Below are 18,666 nucleotides of genomic sequence, written 5' to 3' on the forward strand. Positions count from 1 at the left end.
ATGGAGAATATGCTAGGTGTCACCGCTGCAAAAAATGATGACTTGGAGGCAAGGCCGCACCAGACTAACATTTTCATTACACGCATCCCGTAATCTGACAATACAGGAAAGTTTGCGGAATAAGTGGAGCAACTACTACTAACAGGCTTCATCTCAAAGGCCTTTATGCTGTTGTTGTTGGCTGAGAGCACACAGAGCACTGGGGACTAGAATGCCCCTGGGGGCTTTGGTGAGGCCCATTATTGTACTTTTCCTCAATTTTAAAACACAGCCCTGAGACTGGCACAGGTGAATAGCAACCTTAAGTTTGATGGCTACATCTCTCTGTTCCCAGACTTTACTGTTGATGTACAGGAAGCCAGGAGTAAATTTGCTGCTATCAAGCAGCACCTTCTCAGGACAAACATTCAACATGCAGTGCTATACCTGATATGCCCAAAGGTTACCCACCAGGGTAAGCATTAGATCTTTCAGTCACTGTAGCAGGTAGGCGAGTTCCTAAAATAGTTGCTCACAAGGATCAGAGTCGTCAGGTCTCTCCAGACCCCTGCACATTGCCTACCCGGTAGATTGATTCAGACTAGCTGTCAACTCAGTGCAAAGCTCTCCTCTACTTTTGTTGCAATGGAGCTCTGCAAACTGGTGACACATCTTGTGTCCCATAGCACCCTCTGGCTTTGCAGTACTCTTTCACCGCTCTGGTCCCAGCCCAGGTGGCTCAGCAGGCTTGCACAATGTTAAGCGCAGTCAGTGTTACCCAAGAGATCTTTGACCCCTTTGGTCCCACTTAGAGGGGCTACGGCTGTCTCTGATGGCATCACCTAAGGTTTGCATCCTTCATTGTGAGAACTAAAGCATGTTAAAGCATGGGCTCTAAAGTTATGTTTGGGTATTGTCATGGAGTATGATAGCGGAAGACTTTGGGGTCTATAAGGTTACCACGTCACAAGTTTTTTAGCCATCATGTGTCCTGGGAATCGCACTAAGTTGTCACATCACACCCATTATATCCTGCTACAAATTCCCAAACCACCATAAATGATGCTGTCACAAGTATTTCCCCTGCAGTCCCTGCAAGATACTACAAGTTTTTGCATATCTTGATAGGCATCATATACAAGTGGCCCTGCAACAGGAGGCACAATTTGCTTTAGGGGCCAGTCACAAATGTGGCCTTGCCCTGTACTAGCTCAGCATATTTATCCAATGCTGGAGGTTTTACCATCATGATAAAGAAGGGTACACAGTTGCAAATGCTGGTCTCTCTTCAAGAAGAACAGGGCAGATATGTTGTAGTGTGGGGCAGGATGGGGTCTGCCCAACTCATTATTGTGAACTATTATGGGCCAAACATCAATGACTCTGAGTTCTATAACAATTTATGGGGTAAAGTGCTTGCCTGTTTCAGGGATTGAGCCCCAATCTCTTATATGGACTGAGATTTGAACTATACTCTGAGAACGACTGCATAGGTCTCACACTGCAGGGAAAGGGGGATCTAAAGTGGCTGCTCACTTGTGTGCCACTATGAGTGACTACAGTCTGCTTGAAGGCATGGAAAACTGTGAGCATGGGGGGGCACCTTCTACTCAGCTGTGCACATCATGTGGTCACGGCTTGAATATTGGCTGGTGTCTCGGGATGTGGGTTCCTGGTTTGTCATTTGGCTCGCAATCTGTCAGATTACTCACCAGACTTCCTCCGCCTTATCGTCCCGTACGTGGCCATGTCAAGAGCTCATTGGTGATTTGGTGTGGAGGCCATGGGTGACATTGTCTTTGCTGAAAACTAAAATCCAAATATACTTCAGTCTCAGTCATGGCACTGTGAAAAGCATTGGTACAGTGTGGGACACTTTCAAGGAAACGATTTGGGGTTGGTGCGTAGGCAAGCAAAGGGGAATCCTGAAGTCCTTACGGGCTCATCTGACTTACCTGGAGGGCAAGCTTAAGGAGTTGTAACAGACTCTTACCCAGTCCTGTGCTCGAACAGATCAGGGCCAAACTCTCTAAATTTAATGGAGTGATGGAGAAAGAGTATCAAATCCACTGTGTGTGCAGACTTGTGCTTATGGTGAGGAAGAGGGCCCTGCAAGTCACTAGTTGACATGATCAAATGCCCTTGGGCAGCAAACAAAGTTTGCAAAGTGGAGGATGTGACAGGGATGCTCCACCAGGTTACCGCTAATTCACTGAATATTTTTTTCACAATACTATCAGATGTGATACACTTCAATGAGCTCTTGCACCCACTCTCAAATTGTGGAATACTTAGATGACACTACTCTGGGCTGGCTTGGGGATGCTCATTGCCTTTTTTATTGCACAACACTTAAGTTTTGAGGAAATTAGAGAGGTTATCGGGGAGCTTCCTTCCGGTAAGGTGGCGGACTCAGATGGGCTGCCAGTGACATTTTATAAGTATTATGCTGCTTTCTAGAAATCACATCTGCTGGTCATCTACGAAAAGGCCCGAAAGTGGCACATGCTCCCGCTATCAATGAGAGAGGCTTTCAATATCACGCATTCTGAAGCCAGGAAAACCAGTGTGTATTTCAGAACTGTGATGCCCAAATCCTTGCCAAATGAATAGCCAATCGTTTAACACTCTTTTTACCTAACCTGTTGAGACAAGACAAGTCTGGGTTAATTTCAGGCTGGTCAACAACTCATAGTCTGCGCACGCTCTTTGCACTGCTGCAAGATTTAGATGTGGACCTTGACCCCAAAGCCGGCTTTAGGGGGTTGCGACTGGTGCGGCCACACTGGGACCTAGAGCCGGGACACCACCCTCAGAGGGAGTGCTATCTTGAGCAATAATTTTCGACTTTAAAGCACCTGCTGCAGAGCTCCTTGTGCGTTGTATAGTAGCAGTTTTGGCTCGCCATGAAGTAGCATAGAGGGTTAATATGCCTATTGCAAAGAACAGATCTGTATTCTATGTGGAAAGCTGAGAGGATTATTAAGGCCAGCCTTTAGCTGTGCTTTAAAACAAATGAAATATATGGGAGAGAGTGGTTATGGAGAGATGATGGGCACTGTTGCAAGGTGGCAGTGAGGGAAACTGAGGAGGCAGTCATGGGGGTTGAGGGGTATTAAAAAAAGATTGTCACATCAGCCGCCCCCAGTGCTAAAGCCATTCCTGCTTGACACTCTTGCTGTCTTTCTGGATGTCTTTAAGGCATTTGATTACCTGGAATTGGCATACCTTTTCACCATACTGTGCAGAATGGGCATGCTCAGCTGTTCCTGGATTGGATAAGTTTATTGTATTTTTCCCCGGTGTCCCAGGTTTGGGTAAATGGGGTCACTGCATCACCTCTTGCTGTCTCACGAGGCGCGAGGCAGGGCTGCCTGATCTCACCTCTCCTTCTTCTGCTAACACTGGAGCCGCAGGCAGCGAAGTCCCCCAACATATTTGGAACACACACTTAGGTATATTAGCCACTATGTCCTCATCTTTATATGCGGATAACATGACCCTTTATGTTAGGAACCCCGGCACCTGCCTTAACATGATCATGAGAGAATTCATAAAATCGGTGCTCTGACAGTTGTAAATGTGAATTGGGACAAATCTCAAATATTCATCTTCACAGGTGGCACACGAAAGTTCATGCTGGACTTCGCACTACACCCCTCTAATAAATGGATTAGTTAGTAAATAGTTGGGTACAGGAGCTTTCAGTCGGGTATGGTAAGGTGTCTGTCAGATTTCACTCGGTATTTTTAAATACTCACTCAGACAGAAACACACACACACTTCTGTTTTGAAGGTCTTAAAACATGGATATTATGCAAAATACTGTGTTTTAAGTATCTCTCACAATCCGCACTCCTTTCCTTTTTGTTTTGCCTTTAAGCCCCCTAATGCGCTGGTTCGCATTTAATAATTAACATGATATGTGTTAGAAATGGGGTGTCTACTTGGCAGTGGGTTGCATCTTGTTCAAGTAGGGTACCTCACTCTAGTCAGGGTAAGGAAGTCAATTTTAATAACCCTGACTCACCCCTTGGTTGCTTGCCTCAAGTAGTCAGGCTTATCTCAGAGGCATTGTGTAAAGTATTTCTACACATGCACATTAACAATGTGAAAACACCGCAGAAGTACTCCACAGCAGTTTAGAAAAATAGCCAATATTTACGTGAGTAAAACAAGTCCAAAATAACAAAAATCCAACATACACAATTAAAGATACACATTTTCAAAAATTAAATCTTAGTATAGCTCTTAGAAACACAATAGCTCCAACTGGGGCTATCATGGCGTCTTGACAGAGTCCCTTCCAATAGTCTGACGCCACTCGTGAGGTAGTGCGGGCTGGTCATGGAGTCGCACAGACCCCAGGTACAGTACAGTGGAAAACAATGAGGAAACAAAGACATTGCACGGAGCCGGGGAGGTGAGGTATTGCTGGAGCCGGAGCAGCGTCAGTTCCTTACTGCTAGACAGGGAAGGTGAGGAATCAGTTCCTTACAGTTGCAGGGGAGGTGATGCAATGTCGGTGGCTAGGTGTCGTTTTCTTACCAAAAGGCGGGGTTGAGGAATCCAGCAGGTCAAGATGAGAGGCATCAAATTTGCGGTGTTGCGATCACACCACAGGGCCACAGATGCTGCGTCGGAATCAGGTGGCACGGACGTTGGTGATACAGCACTTGGGACTCGCGCTGTGACAAGACCTTGGAGGCACTATGCAGCATCAGACCTGGGTTCAGGTCACGGTCTTTGTACTCAGTGGGACCACATATCTGGTGCAGGCAGCAGCACCGGTTCTGAAGTTTCTCTGGAGGCGATGTGCTTAGTTTCTTCTTGATTACACCAAGCTCACTTCCAAGGGCCCAGGACCTGGATTTGGTACCACTTGCTATGTCACAACTCTCAACAAGAGAGCCCAGGCGCTGGCAATGGAATTCTTTGATGGCTTTGAGACTTCTTTTCAGGAGGCAAACTCAGTTCAAGCCCTTGGAGCACCTTGAAAACCAGAATGTAGAAAGCAAAGCCCAGTCCTTTCACTCCCCGGAGAGAAGCAGCAAGCAGCAGGCCAGCACGACAAAGTAACAGGGAGAGTGGCAGTTCCTCCTACAGCATCCAGCTCTTCTTCCTGGCAGAATGTTCTCAGTCCAGAAGTGTTCCAACTGTGGTGTCAGAGGTCCAGTACTTATACCCATATCTGTCTATGAAGTAGGCAATCTTCAAAGAGAAGTCTTTGTAGTATACAAGACCCTGCATTTCTTGCCCTGACCCTAGACACACTCCAGGGGGTTGGAGACTGCTTTGTTTAAGGACAGGCACATCCCTATTCAGGTTCTATTGTCAGCTTCTCCCACCACTCTAGCTCAGGAAGACCCATCAGCCTGGTGACGGGCCATCGGGATATGCACACCTCGGCTCCCTTTGTGTGACTGTCTAGAGCAGTGGTCTTCAAACTTTTTAATGCTGCGCCCTCCCAGTTGAAAAAAAAAAACATTGGGCCCCCCCTCAGAATTTTTCACAATTATTTTAGAAAGATGGCAATGTTTAAATAGGTCTAAACCTATTTAAACATTGCAGTTCAGTACTGTTATCTTTTTAAAACTGCAATAACATGCTTCTGCATGTTATCTGCATAATATTTCTTTTGGCCAGAGTTTGGCGCCCCCCCTGGGATCACTTGAGGCCCCCCAAAGGGGGCCCGCCCCCCAGTTTGAAGACCTCTGGTCTAGAGTGAACACACAAACAGCCCGACTGTCATCCTGACCCAGACGTGTATTCCTCAGACAGGCAGAGGCACAGAATGCTTAAACAAGAAAATGCACACTTACTAAAAGTGTAATTTTCAAACTTACAATTCAAAAACCAACTTCACCAAAAGTTGTATTTTTAAATTGTGAGTTGAGACCCGAAACTCAATATCTCTCTCTGCTCCCAATGGGAAACTACACTTAAAAGATATTTCAAGGACATGTAAAACTCACCAGTACATGTCCTATACACTGCAACCTGCCCATTGGCCTGCCTTAGGCCTACTTATGGGGTGACTTACATGTAGTGAAAGGGACGGTTTGGGCCTGGCAAGTGAGTGCACTTGCCAGGTCGAAGTGGCAGTTAAAAACTCCACACGTAGATACTGCAATGTCAGGCCTGAGAAATGTTTACAGGGCTACTCATGTGGGTGTCATAATCAGTGCTGGAGGCCCACTAGTAACATTTGATTTACAGGCCCTGGGGACACCTGGTGCACTATACTAGGGACTTAGTAGTAAACGAGATATGCCAATGATGGAGAAACCAATCACCCATACAATTTAGACAGGGAGAGTATACACTTTAGCAATGGTTAGCAGTGGGAAAGTGCCCAGACACATAAAGCTATCAAAAAAGGTCAGCAAAATAGGAGGAAGAAGGCAAAATGTTTGGGGATAACCCTGCAACAAAGGGCCAGGTCCAACAATATGCCAGCATGATTGCCGGAAAATCTGACGCTCACACTCCTCCAGTCCTACAGACCAAGCTGTAGGAAGCTGACTCTGTATGTACTGTATCAAAATGAGATATATTATGTACAGAGTCCAGGAGTTCCTCTGAGGCTTAACAGAGGCTAAGTAGATAATGCGAATGCTCTCTTTTGTGGTAGTGTGGTCGAGCAGTTAGGCTTATCAGAGGGTAGTGCAACGCATTTGTTGTACACACACAGACAATAGAAGAAGCACACACTCAATGACTTAACTCCAGACCAATGTTTTTTTATAGCAAAAATATATTTTCCTAATTTATTTCTAGAACCACAAAATTAAAGATACAGATAAGTACTTCAATAGTGATCAACAGCACATATATCAATAGTACTTTAAGTAGATAAGTTATACAGTTTTTTAAATATTGTCAATTATATGTTTTAAAAGTTGACAGTGCAGTTTTCAGAAACAGTTCCTGAGGGAAGACAAGTTAATACAATTAACAGGTAAGTACTTGGCTTACAGTTCCAGTCTCTGGGGGTCAGGAAGTCCACAGGTTGGGGTTCAAATTAACCCCAAACACCCACCACCAGCAACATGGGGCTGGCCGGGTGCAGAGGTCAAATTTGAGGCAAATTTAACATGGGCTCCTATGGAGACCGGGGCACTCGGAATCAGGCCTGCCTGCAGGTAAGTATCCGTGGCTTCGGAGGGCAGACCTCTGGGTTTAGAGGAGCACTGTGGGGGCCACTAGTAGGCACCAAGCACGCACCCTTAGCGGCACTAGGGCAGCCAGGTGCAGGGTGCAAAGAAGGCATCGGGTTTCCAATGCTGTTCTATGAGGGGACCCCGGGGATCACTCAGATGCAGCAGGCGAGGTCCAGGGGGTCGACTTGGACAAACCACAGGCTGGACAGGGAGGAGGGCTGCCTGCTGAATGTAGTTGCACCGGAGGTCGGGTTCTCCAAGGCCTGGGGGCTGCGGGTGCAGTGGTCTTTTAGGAGTCAGATACCTTCGTCCGGACCTTTCGTGGTCAGGGGGGTCCTCAGGATTCCGTCTGCAGGCGTAGTCATGGAGGGGTGGAGAGGTCAAACCAGGGTAGACACTTGCTCACAATCGCCTGGGGACTTGCTCTAACTGGTTGGGCCACCTGGTCACCGGCCAAAGGCATCGGGTGCCTGGTGGTCAGGAGTGCCTTGGTTGTTGTTTCTTCTTGGACAGTGCCACTGTCCACAGGAGTTCTTGGTCTTTGGTGATGCATTGCAGTCCTCAGGACTTTGCAGAGATTGCTTGTCCCTCAGGATGCGTCGCTTTCTTGTTGCAGGTTCTCTGAAGCAGGAGACAGGCCGTTAGGGTTGGGGCCAAGTCAGTTTGCGTCTGCCTTCTTGTCTGCTGTGGGTTCAGCTTAGCAGTCCTTCTTCTTTCTTGTCAGGTTGCCAGGAGTCTGGTGAGATGGGTTCATGGAGGCCCTGAGGATGGCTACACCCTTTTTGTGTCCACTCCCTGGGACACAAACCCAATCCTACTGGTCCCTGTCCTCCAAACCAAGATGGAATATTCTGCAGGGATGGGTTCACCTCAGCTCTGGACACCTTAGAGGTGGTCCTAGCTTGGGTGGTCAATCCTCCTTGTTTTCCCTAATTTTCCCACAGGACTTGCCGCAGTGGGGATTTATCCGGGGGGCAGGCAACTCCACTAGCTGGGGTGCCCTGAGGCACTGTAATAAGAGCCTGGAGCCTTTGAGGCTCACCACCAGGTGTTACAGTTTCTACAGGGGGAAGGTATGAAGGTCCTGGACCCAGGACAGTCTTTGTTTCTGACCACAGAGAGCACGAAGGCTCTCACTCCAAGTGGTCAGAAACTCGTCTGAAAATGGCAGGCTGGCACAGACCAGTCAGTCCTGCACTAGCAGTTTGGCTAACATACGGGTAGCATTTCTAAGATGCCCTCTGGGTGCATTTCTCAATAAATCCTAAACTGCACTTACAATGTCTAAGAATGGACTTAGACACTGTAGGGGCATATTGCTCATGCAGCTATGCTCTCACCTGTGGTGTAGTGCACCATGCCTTAGGGCTGTAAGGCCTGCTAGAGGGGTAACTTACCTATGACATAGGCAGTGGGTTGTGGGCAAGGCACCCTGAGAGGGATGCCATGTCGACTTTTCCTTTTTCTTCCCACCAGCACACAAGCTGCAAGATTTGTGTGCATGGGCTTGGTGAGAAGTCACCCAGGGTGGCATAATACATGCTACAGTCCTTGGGGACCTTCCCTGGCCACAGGGCCCTTGGTACCATGGGTACCTTTTACAAGGGACTTACCTGTGTGCCATGGGTGTGGCAATTGTGCAAACAAAGGTACAGATTTTGGGAAAGAACTCTGGTGCTGGGGCCTGGTTAGCAGGATCCCAGCACACTTTCAATCAAAGTTGGCGTCAATATCGGGCAAAAAGTGGGGTGTAACCATGCCAACAGCAGCACTTTCCTACACCAAGCTATGCCTCTGGTGATGAGCCTCTAAAATACCTGCATATATGGTATTACGATGTGATGAATTTCAAAGTAAATTACACATTTGATATCCCGCTCATTCTTTCTAGCCGCCAGATAGGGCTTATTAGGATGGTCATCCTCCTTAAACTACTTTGTTTGTGAACATACCCATTAAACTAAGGCATTTTTCCATTTGCTACAACCCCAACTGATTGACATAGATAGCCAAATAGCCCAAAATTAAGTGGGAAACACTTGCATTGCCCTCTCACCCGGGGGAGTGGAATAGTGGTTTGAAGCCACTGATCTAGAATTATTTTACATGTTTGCTCAGGCTCACTTTGCCCATTATTGGTTTCAGACATCCCTTTACTTATGCACCTTGTAATTAAAAATGAATGGGTGGCTCCTGTCCCACTACAATTGCTAACTGGCACAGCGTCATCTGGCTGCACCACGCTCAAGTACCACTACCGGTTCCACAATGATCACCTGGGATAAGTTAAGTGGGAGGATGGATGCAGCCATGGTATACCCCACTCCCTCAATTGCCATTGATATCACTCTCTACACCAGTAACGCATGAAGCTAAGTCTATATACCAGTTAACTAATTGAGGCTTGCTACCCTGAGGCAACCTTTATAGTAAAAGTTAATTTCTTTTACTACACTAGCAGAGGTTAAGCAAAACTCACCCTATATCACTTTAGACATATTACAAATTTCTGTATTATCAGCTGCAGGGAATCTAGCAAGAAGGTAGTCCCTAATTTTCCCTTGGAGCCTTCCCCTTTCCATACTCCGGAGACGCTTTTAGCAGCAACCCCCACTAAGCTTTTAATCTTGCGTCTATACATTTTAGCTCAGGAGGAGATCTTTGAGGTCACTCAGACCACTCGACTAGGCTGAGAAAAGGAGTTGGGGTTAGAATTGCCAGAGGAAGTGTGGAGGTTCTGCTGTGCCCAGACCGGCATGATGTCTTCAGCAGTAGACTTATATCATTCAGTTTAAATTTCTCCAGAGAGCCTACTACGCCCTACTAGCACTATGGAAGTTTGGCCCAGCTGTGACAGAAGTGGTGATTCAAAGGCAGTTGTTTTTGTATTTGGCCTGGCAGTGCATTAGAGTGCATTCATACTGGAATGAAGTTATAATAACCCTATCAACTGTGATCGATGGTGAAAGCTCTCTGGACCCTAGGATCACTGTGGGTGGGTAGCGGCAGATTCCATGCTGCATCAGAAATTTCTTGCAAAAATACAAGCAGTGGTTTTATTCCCAGAGACATTTGGAGTGCACTGCAGACTTACCTACCTATGTCGTCTCTTCGTCACTTCGCTTATTGGAACATTTGGCTGACACCATTTGCCCGTCCAGGACTGCAAACCTGTTACTCTGCACCTGATGCTATGTCTGTCACTACCTGATAGCTGCTTTATTAGAAGGTCTATCTCTCTTTGGGCATTTAACTTATGTTAGTGGTATTTTCCTTGTACCCACCTATCTGGATTATGCAGCTATTTGTTTCTAAATGATGTTAGTGTTGATATTTGCAAAAACAATAAACATTGGGGGTCATTACCAGCTTGGCGGGCGGCGGCGGTAACTGCCGTGCGGCCGCCAATGCGGCCGCACTCCTGCAGACCCCATTACGACATCCCCGCTGGGCCGGCGGACGCAAACCAAGTTTACGCCCGCCGGCCCAGCGGGGATGAGGCCGCAACATAGGAGCCGGCTCCTAATGGAGCCGGCGGTGTTGCGGCCGTGTGACGGGTGCAGGTGCACCCGTCGCACTTTTCACTGTCTGCTATGCAGACAGTGAAAAGCTGCCCGGGGCCCTGTTAGGGGGCCCCAGGACACCCCTTACCGCCAGCCTCTTCCTGGCGGTGCAAACTGCCAGAAACAGGCTGGCGGTAGGGGGGTCATAATCCCCAGGGCAGCGCTGCTTGCAGTGCTGCCCTGGCGGATTATCACCGCCGGGGCAAAAATGGCGGGAAACCGCCGGCCCCGGCGGTGCGACCGTGGCGCTACCGCCGCGGTCGTAATGAGGGTCTCCGTACCGCCAGCCTGTTGGCGGTACGGACGCAACATTACCCCTGGCGGTCTCCGACCGCCAAGGAGGTAATGACCCCCATTGTCTTTAAAAATGCAACTTTTTCTTCAGGGGAAGAGTGGGCTCACATTACATCATTTCCAAGGTTTGTAAATGCAGCACTTTTAGGATCTATGTGTCTCTCTGTTTTATAATTTAATTTAATTTATACTTTTAAATTTCTTCATATCTCTGTCAATTGAAATTACCAATTTTGGTTTTTGAAAGGTTTTGGCATGTAGGATAATATTTTATTATAATACATGGGTTTCTGCAATCCCTGTATAAATACCTGCTTCTAATTTCTTTATAACCGGCTACTTGTGATGTACCCACTTATTACAGTTGAGTTCTGATGTCACAATGCATGCTGCCAGAGCCAGGTCAGGTCACGGAATATAATTAAAGGAGCTGTTTAAAGAATGAAAATGAAAAGTTTCTTTCCTTCCTTCTACACTATTTTTATAGCTGTACAATGACAAGCAGAAAGGAGATAAGCATGGCAACATGTTTAATTGTATATCCTTGACAATTAGCTGTACAATGACAAGCAGAAAGGAGATAAGCATGGCAACATGTTTTATTGTATATCCTTGACAATTATAGAAGTTAGAAAATGTCTGAATGTTTCTACTGCGCATTTTAAAAAAGAACTGGCTTATATTAAACTTCTTCTAATATCCTTTCAAATCTATCCAACAGCGTTTTTGATGTGCTTGATTTTGCACTAGAGATTCTATTTATATTCTTCATGTTCGCAAACATGCTGTCTCTTTCATATGAAAGAAGTATGCACCACGGATTTAAGTGGTTTGTGGAAAAGGTGATGGTGTGGCCATGTACTATAAGAAATAAAGTACCCCATTCCATGATAAGGATATTGCAAGTCACCGAGACGTTCCATGACCTTATATAGTCATGGAAGTCCTTGGTGACGTGCAATATCCTTATCATGAATGGTAGCGTGTACCTTATCCCATATGTTATGACTGGCTCACTGTGGTGCAGTTTGATATATTTATTTGAGTACATTTAATTGAGTACGTTTTCAAAAACATAAGTAATGTTTTTGTCAATGGGAGACACCCATTCCTTTCCTTATATAAAGGTCTGTACTGAAAAGAATTGAGGGATTTTATGATTTTAATATTCATGATCTTTTCTTACTTGTTAAAAGAAACAAACAAGGAATACCTAATTTAGTGAGGAAGAAAGGTGTTTTCATTCTTTTGAAGGATATCATAGACTTACTGTCTGATGGTCCTATTTCATTTCTGTATGGAATCTTACATGATATATATGTATAGAAATAGCATTAATCTATAGAAAGTAAAGAATGTATACCATAATTAGCCTAACAATGTCAATTGTTTGCAAGCTTGCCTATATAAAGTATTTCAAGTCTTCAGGTAGTTCCCAAATAAGGCTCTGAAAACAATATGCACAACTTTTCAACCAGTATAATGTCTGTTCTCCCACTATCTATAGGTTAAGTTAAGGAGTGTCAATCTATGTTTATTGTTCCACTCTAGAGTCAGAATATTACCTTGCAAACTCACACCCAAACAAAAACACAGGGAGAGAGAATGCATTGTCCATTTTATTTATACAGCATCCTAAAAATATAATCATTGATCTTTGCAACAGTGTTTAACTTCTTACAAGTAAAATACAAAGATCCTTTCTTAAAATTCGTAACATTACAAGAGAGATTTGCAGATTCTGCATGCTAATTTTCAATTTCGGGGTATTGAGGATCTGTGTGTTAACTCTAGAATCCCGAATAGAGAACAGAACGTCACACAGAAGCCCAGTGGATTATGAAGTTAAAAGCGATTGAGAGAGGTTTGAACATTGATCATGAATTACAGTATTTTTTGGGGGAAGAAATATATTCTGATCTTGTAAGTGATGCTCAACCAAGTTCGCCTGAGTAGATGGGGCTCACCTGATCTTGGGGCCTACATTTTAATATTCTTGTATTTTATGTGTGATTGGTGTACTTACACACAATTATAGCCTTTTGATTAGGGGCAGCGAGATATTGGTTCCCTACTTGAGGCACTCATGTTAATACACAACTTAAGACAAGTTTAACACAAATGGAGCTGGTTGTACACAGCGTGGTAGACTTCTATGGTTTGGGAGACATTAATAGTTTTTAAAATGTAGGCACATCCTTTTTGTGTTTCTGTGAAATATTTTGGAATTTCGGTGTGTTTGCACAATTGAAGATGGTACCTGAGGCTCATTAGGCAACGTATATTGGCACAATTCAAATAACAGGGACCTATAAATGGGACTTTTGACACACGTATGGCAGTCCCTGAGGTTTTGGGTTATATTGGTATGTTTGGGTACATGGTTTACTCTTTCTACATGTTAGAGGCCAAACTCTGTGAATATTTACATACTTTGAGATGGCAAAATGTCATAGAGCTAGCCCCAAGTATGTAGGATATTGTGAATGAATACAGCATTAATGATTGTTCCATTGAGAGATAAGGAAAATATATATGCCAACTCTAGGCTACCAAGTAACGGGTGTTGGAACACATGTTAGTGTTTTCAGTCTGCAGGTTTATTGGTGCAACCTAAGATTTAAGCTCTTTAAGATGGCGCTCAAATGTGGAGTGAGTGCTCAACTTGGCTAGTCTGTTTTTTAATTACAAGTATTTAAACCATATGCAAGATTGCGCCCAGGTAGAACAGCACATACACATGGTGTCATCGGATGCATCAGGTGACCTTGGGCAACAGTGGTGGTAAGGTTACAACTTTTAAGGACCTGTACTAGGCTGCCATCTTTAGATCTAGCATGCTTGCGTTATAGTGTACTTGGTGGCATGTTTAATTTAATCCATACCAGATTTGGGGTGTAAACTGATACCTGCATACCCGGCTTTGGATATAGTTGAGTCATTTGATTTTGGGTAGAGAAGCTTGGTAAGTGATGGGTTAACACTTGTATGTTTAAGATGGCATGGTAAAATGTAAATCTTGTTGGATGTGAGGGATACATGACATTTATAAAGTCAATACATCGTGTTAGAGAGGATATACGGATGGGACAAGTTCACTTTTAACTGTTCAGAACTGTGGATTTTTGGAGGTTGGTGGAACATATCATTAGATTTGGAATAATTTTGCATTTTAAGAGGTGAGCTTGGTGATAGTTTAGTACTTTATTGCCAGAATTGAGATTTGCATGCCACAGGTACTGTTTGATTGTCACAGGACATTTCCACACTTTAGGATTAATAAAAAAAGAAACTGGTTGTTTTGCCACATTTGGTTATTGTTTTAAACTTTTTTAACTTGCTGTTTGAACTTTAGCATGGTATTTTGAACACTGAATACTACTGAAACCATGTCGGGTATCACAGAATAACGAAGTCCCTTGAGATGGTCTTCCAATTGCTCATTTGGTGTATCACTTGGTGCAGGAGGTTTAGAATCCTTTAAAAAGAGATAGTATTGAAGTTACTGAATGATAAAACATGAAATGATTAATTTTGGTTATATATTATATGGTATTCAAGCCCTGATGAAACCAGAGAAGACAAACACATGTTGGCTAGAGCTCAGGAATAATCTATTGAATAAAGAAGATTTGGAACACTACAGTGGCTGGAACTTTGTTGTTTGGACTGCCCTTGCAAGTAGTGCTTTAGGGTTTTCTGTTGGACGTTAGGGATTCGCCTCTTGGGGAGTGCCTGGTAGCCACTCTCTCACTCCGGAAATACTGAGGTGTTGGGATTAGGGATCCCTATATTGTAATTATTTGATTGCTTGTGCCTACAATGTCCTAGCTGCCAAATCTGAGGAATATTCAGGGACAATGTTTTATCCCTTGTGAACTTACCTTTCTATTATGTTTGGGTTGCTTTTTGCCCATTATTTATGTTTTGGTTTAGGTGTCTAGTCTCCTGATCCTAAAATGGCATGAACCATTTACTGAGTTCAAGTTCCTAGCATTTTGAATCAGTGTGTGCTATGACTGACTGTTTATCTAATCTTTCAGCCCTGAAGAAGTGGATTTGGATAGCCCCACGAAATGTAGGTATTTTTGCTACTGTGGGCAGAGTGCAGACTCACATCTTCAGAACTGCGCGTGCATTTGGGTGGGTCTCCTCACAGAGTGTGTGTCTTTCTTTGCCACAATGTGACTAAATGCTTTCATAAAGATATACTTTTACCTGATTCAAGGTTGTAAATATTAGCTTGCTGCCTTCATAATTGTGTTTTGATAGTGTCAGATAAACAGCATGTCATAGTAACAGTAAATATCCTGGGCACAGTATAGCACCAAAACCACTACTGTTGTGTTGCAACAGCTGCTAAACCAGAGGGCATTATCTGGGCATGCAGTGCTGTAAAATCCAGGGATCTTTGGTGAGCCTAGTTGCACTCTAGACACTGCCTAGTGTGATGACCTAACTCCATGTCTATACTGACAGTACAGCTCAGATGTCCAGCAATTTCAGGAAGTAGGGGACATCTTCATCTGTTTTCAGGAGAGAGTCGTCTACAATGTGTTACTCTGCCATCTCTGTGATCTAGCCTGATCTAAAGTCAGATTAGTTGTGCATGAGCAGGTTAGTATTGATGTGATTTCGGAGTTGAGCTCAGACTGCTTGTTAGTTGTCTTGCTGATGAAGGGTAGGTGAGTTATGGGCTGGTAGTTGATAAGGTCTAGTGTAAATTTCTTTAAGAGTAGGAGGACTTTGCCTGTCTTAAGGCCTTTTGGAAAGATGCTTGAGTGAGGGAGGCATTGACAGTGGTGAATCAGGATGAGAGAGCTTTCCCAGGGAGTGATTTGATGACAGACCAGGGTAAAACATCTTCATAAGAAGTGGCTTTGAGGAAGTTGAGTATGTTGGCAAGATATGCAAGCAGTAGGGTTTTGAAGGATGACCATTGTGGGATCCTCCAACAAGAGGTGGGTGTAAGAGGATTAGCATGCTTGGTGTTGTCAATGTGCCGTCAGATATTTGGATTGTTTCAATTTGGTAGAGGTTGATGGCAATGCACCCGTCAGTGGAGCGTGGGATAGGAGTGCGAGACAGAGGTTGATGCAGTGCTTGATTGTCTTGACGAGCATTCTGCCCTGTCAATGTCTTCATTGATTTATAGTGCTTTTCTGTGGCTTATGTGAGGAACTGTTTGTGTGTCATAGGGAGGGCCTTCAGTTTCATGAGGTAATCATCAGTTCTGTTTTCTTTTCTGTCTGCAGATGCTACATTTATTGTCAGCAAGGTCAGTAGAGTACCATGGTGTGGAAGGTCGCATTTTGTGCGTTCATGTCTTAGCTGGTAGCCAAGAAAAGAGACACTTTGTAATCTATAGAACAAGGCTAATAAACCTACAAGTAAACAAGTGCTCTACCACGATCTCAATTTTTTAATAGAAACATTTTTTGGTCATGGGTTTCAAAATCCATATGCGAATGAAACAATCATTTACACAATCAAAGAAATATATGCATGCAAAGCTTTGAATGTTTCAATTTTGTATTCCAACAGAAGATTCCAGGAGACTGATCAAGTAATCCAAAGGTGCTCCAAGTGACAAAGCAGTGTAAAGTGACGATTAGTGCGCCATAGCAAATCAATTAACAGATATTTAAAATATATACCAGTATAGGCCAAACCAGAGGATGGAAAAATATTATGAACACAATGTGAAGAACATTTGAGTTTCAGTATCCAACATTGAATGATCTGGGTAGACCCATCAACAGTCAACGTTTCAACCCGTAAGCATATAAAACATCCGGGGTCTTCATCAAGACAAACTTACTGTAGTCACCAGTCCCGATAATTCTAGGGTCAGTTCAAAAATATTTCTCATTCCTATACATCTACCTTTATGATCCAATGTAACAACAATCAGTTGGAGCATGGATGTTCACATAGTTTTCTGAAGTACTGTTGGAGTTGTTTAGAAGGGTGTTGGTGTCAGATGTGGTAGCTGCAGGGCAAGGAAGGAATCCAAGCATTAGGTTGTGAACAGAGAAGTCTTTGAAAGAAATACACCTTTGTTCTTCTCTTCTTTCTTTTGGCTTGTCCGTGGTTTGTTGGTAGAACTCTGACCAGGTATGTAGGTATGATGAGGTGGTTGTTATAGTCCATGACTATGGATGGTTTGCATTGAATTATCTGTGATGTTTGGAAGAAGAGGTCGAGAATGTGGCCTTTGAGGTGTGTTGTTTGGGTGAAGTGCTGAACTACATTGAACATATCATTAAGGTTGAGGAGGTGTCTCTTCTTGTTTTTTTTGTTTAATTAGCGTTGTCTGGGCGCTTAAATTCACCCAGGAGGTGGGTGTGTTGGATGGATGAGTTAGTGAGGAGTTAAAAAAATTCATGAATGAGTCTTTGGTCTGCATGTGAGGCCTCTAGATGAGATGGAAGGTGGTGGTTTGAGTTTCTGATGTGGGAAGTCATGGAGTTGAGTGTTGCTTGCCTAGTTTGCAATACGTTTATGACTTACAGATGACAGTGAGGCCGCTTCCATTTTTTATGAATGATTTGTAGTTGAAGTCTTCAGGACTGGAAACATTTTCCACAATGACATGGAGTTTTGTGATCTCCCTAATACTGCCTTGCACCTATTAGGCAACGGCTGTTGTGAGGTTTAGTGTACTGGGCTTCCCTCAAAGTATGTCTCGGGCTTGCTACTTGCTTCCACTTCTATGGTGGCATACAATGCAATGCTCGGAAAGTGGCCCTACTACACAGATTTCAAGTACAGTTTTTCCACAGACAGAGGGTTTTAATGACTTCATGTGGCTATGCAATGCAAAGCAGTATGTAGATTGCCTTGTAAACGTCAATTATTTGTTGCATGTTTAAGTCTGAAATTTGACAGAGCTTTAGCTGTCTCACCAGACTGTTATTTCTTTAAAAACATCTACATAATATTTATATATAGAGGTGCTTTTGATTGTCAGACTTCCTCCATTGGTCTGTTAAATGATCATTCACATTTTTACAGCAGGGGCAGCCCACTTTACCCATTGATTCCCGTCACTTTGAGAGATTGAATAAAACATGTGTATATTGTTTACATCCCCTTAAAATCGTTTCCTTCTTTTCAGTACCAAACTCTTCAAAGCGGGCTTATTAATTTTTGCATTTCTTCATCTAACGTCTGCAAGTCATTCTTTTTCCTCTTCTCAAACTTGCTTGCTTTCCACTCACCCCTCCTCTTGTTCTCAATACACACCTCATGCTCACTCACATCCTACCTTACCCTTCCCTACTCTAGTTTATTCACCTCTTACATGCTCCCTTTTCACATGTTACTCATGTGCCTACCTACTCTTTCTCTGCTGTTCACTCCTAACTCTTCTCCTTTGTATCAATGATACTTATAAACTAGCCGCAAAGCTGTGTACACAGTGGAAGTTGAGAGTCTTTTATTTCTTTCCATCTTTATATTGTTTTTTCAATGGAATGCCATATCATGTTCTCAATTTCTTTCCCCCTTCTATGTCTCTCCCCATTGCCACCAAAACACATATGACTCATTAGCGTCCTCACCCCAATGTGTGTTGTTTATGGTTCCAAGATGAAAAAATAGGTAGAACGCAAGACTAATTGGCTATACGAATGCTTGTTAGCACCTCGATAACTTATCTGCAA

The 18,666-nt window shown here is 43.9% G+C and overlaps 1 protein-coding gene across 2 annotated transcripts in view; it reads left to right on the plus strand.

The window, feature by feature from the left end:
* AGBL3 (AGBL carboxypeptidase 3) overlaps positions 1-18,666 on the plus strand; it is a 480,467-nt gene that overhangs the window by 311,930 nt on the left and 149,871 nt on the right. The window lies entirely within an intron of this gene.

The sequence above is a fragment of the Pleurodeles waltl genome, chromosome 4_1 (assembly GCF_031143425.1).
Source record: "Pleurodeles waltl isolate 20211129_DDA chromosome 4_1, aPleWal1.hap1.20221129, whole genome shotgun sequence".
NCBI classification, from domain to species: Eukaryota; Metazoa; Chordata; class Amphibia; order Caudata; family Salamandridae; genus Pleurodeles; species Pleurodeles waltl.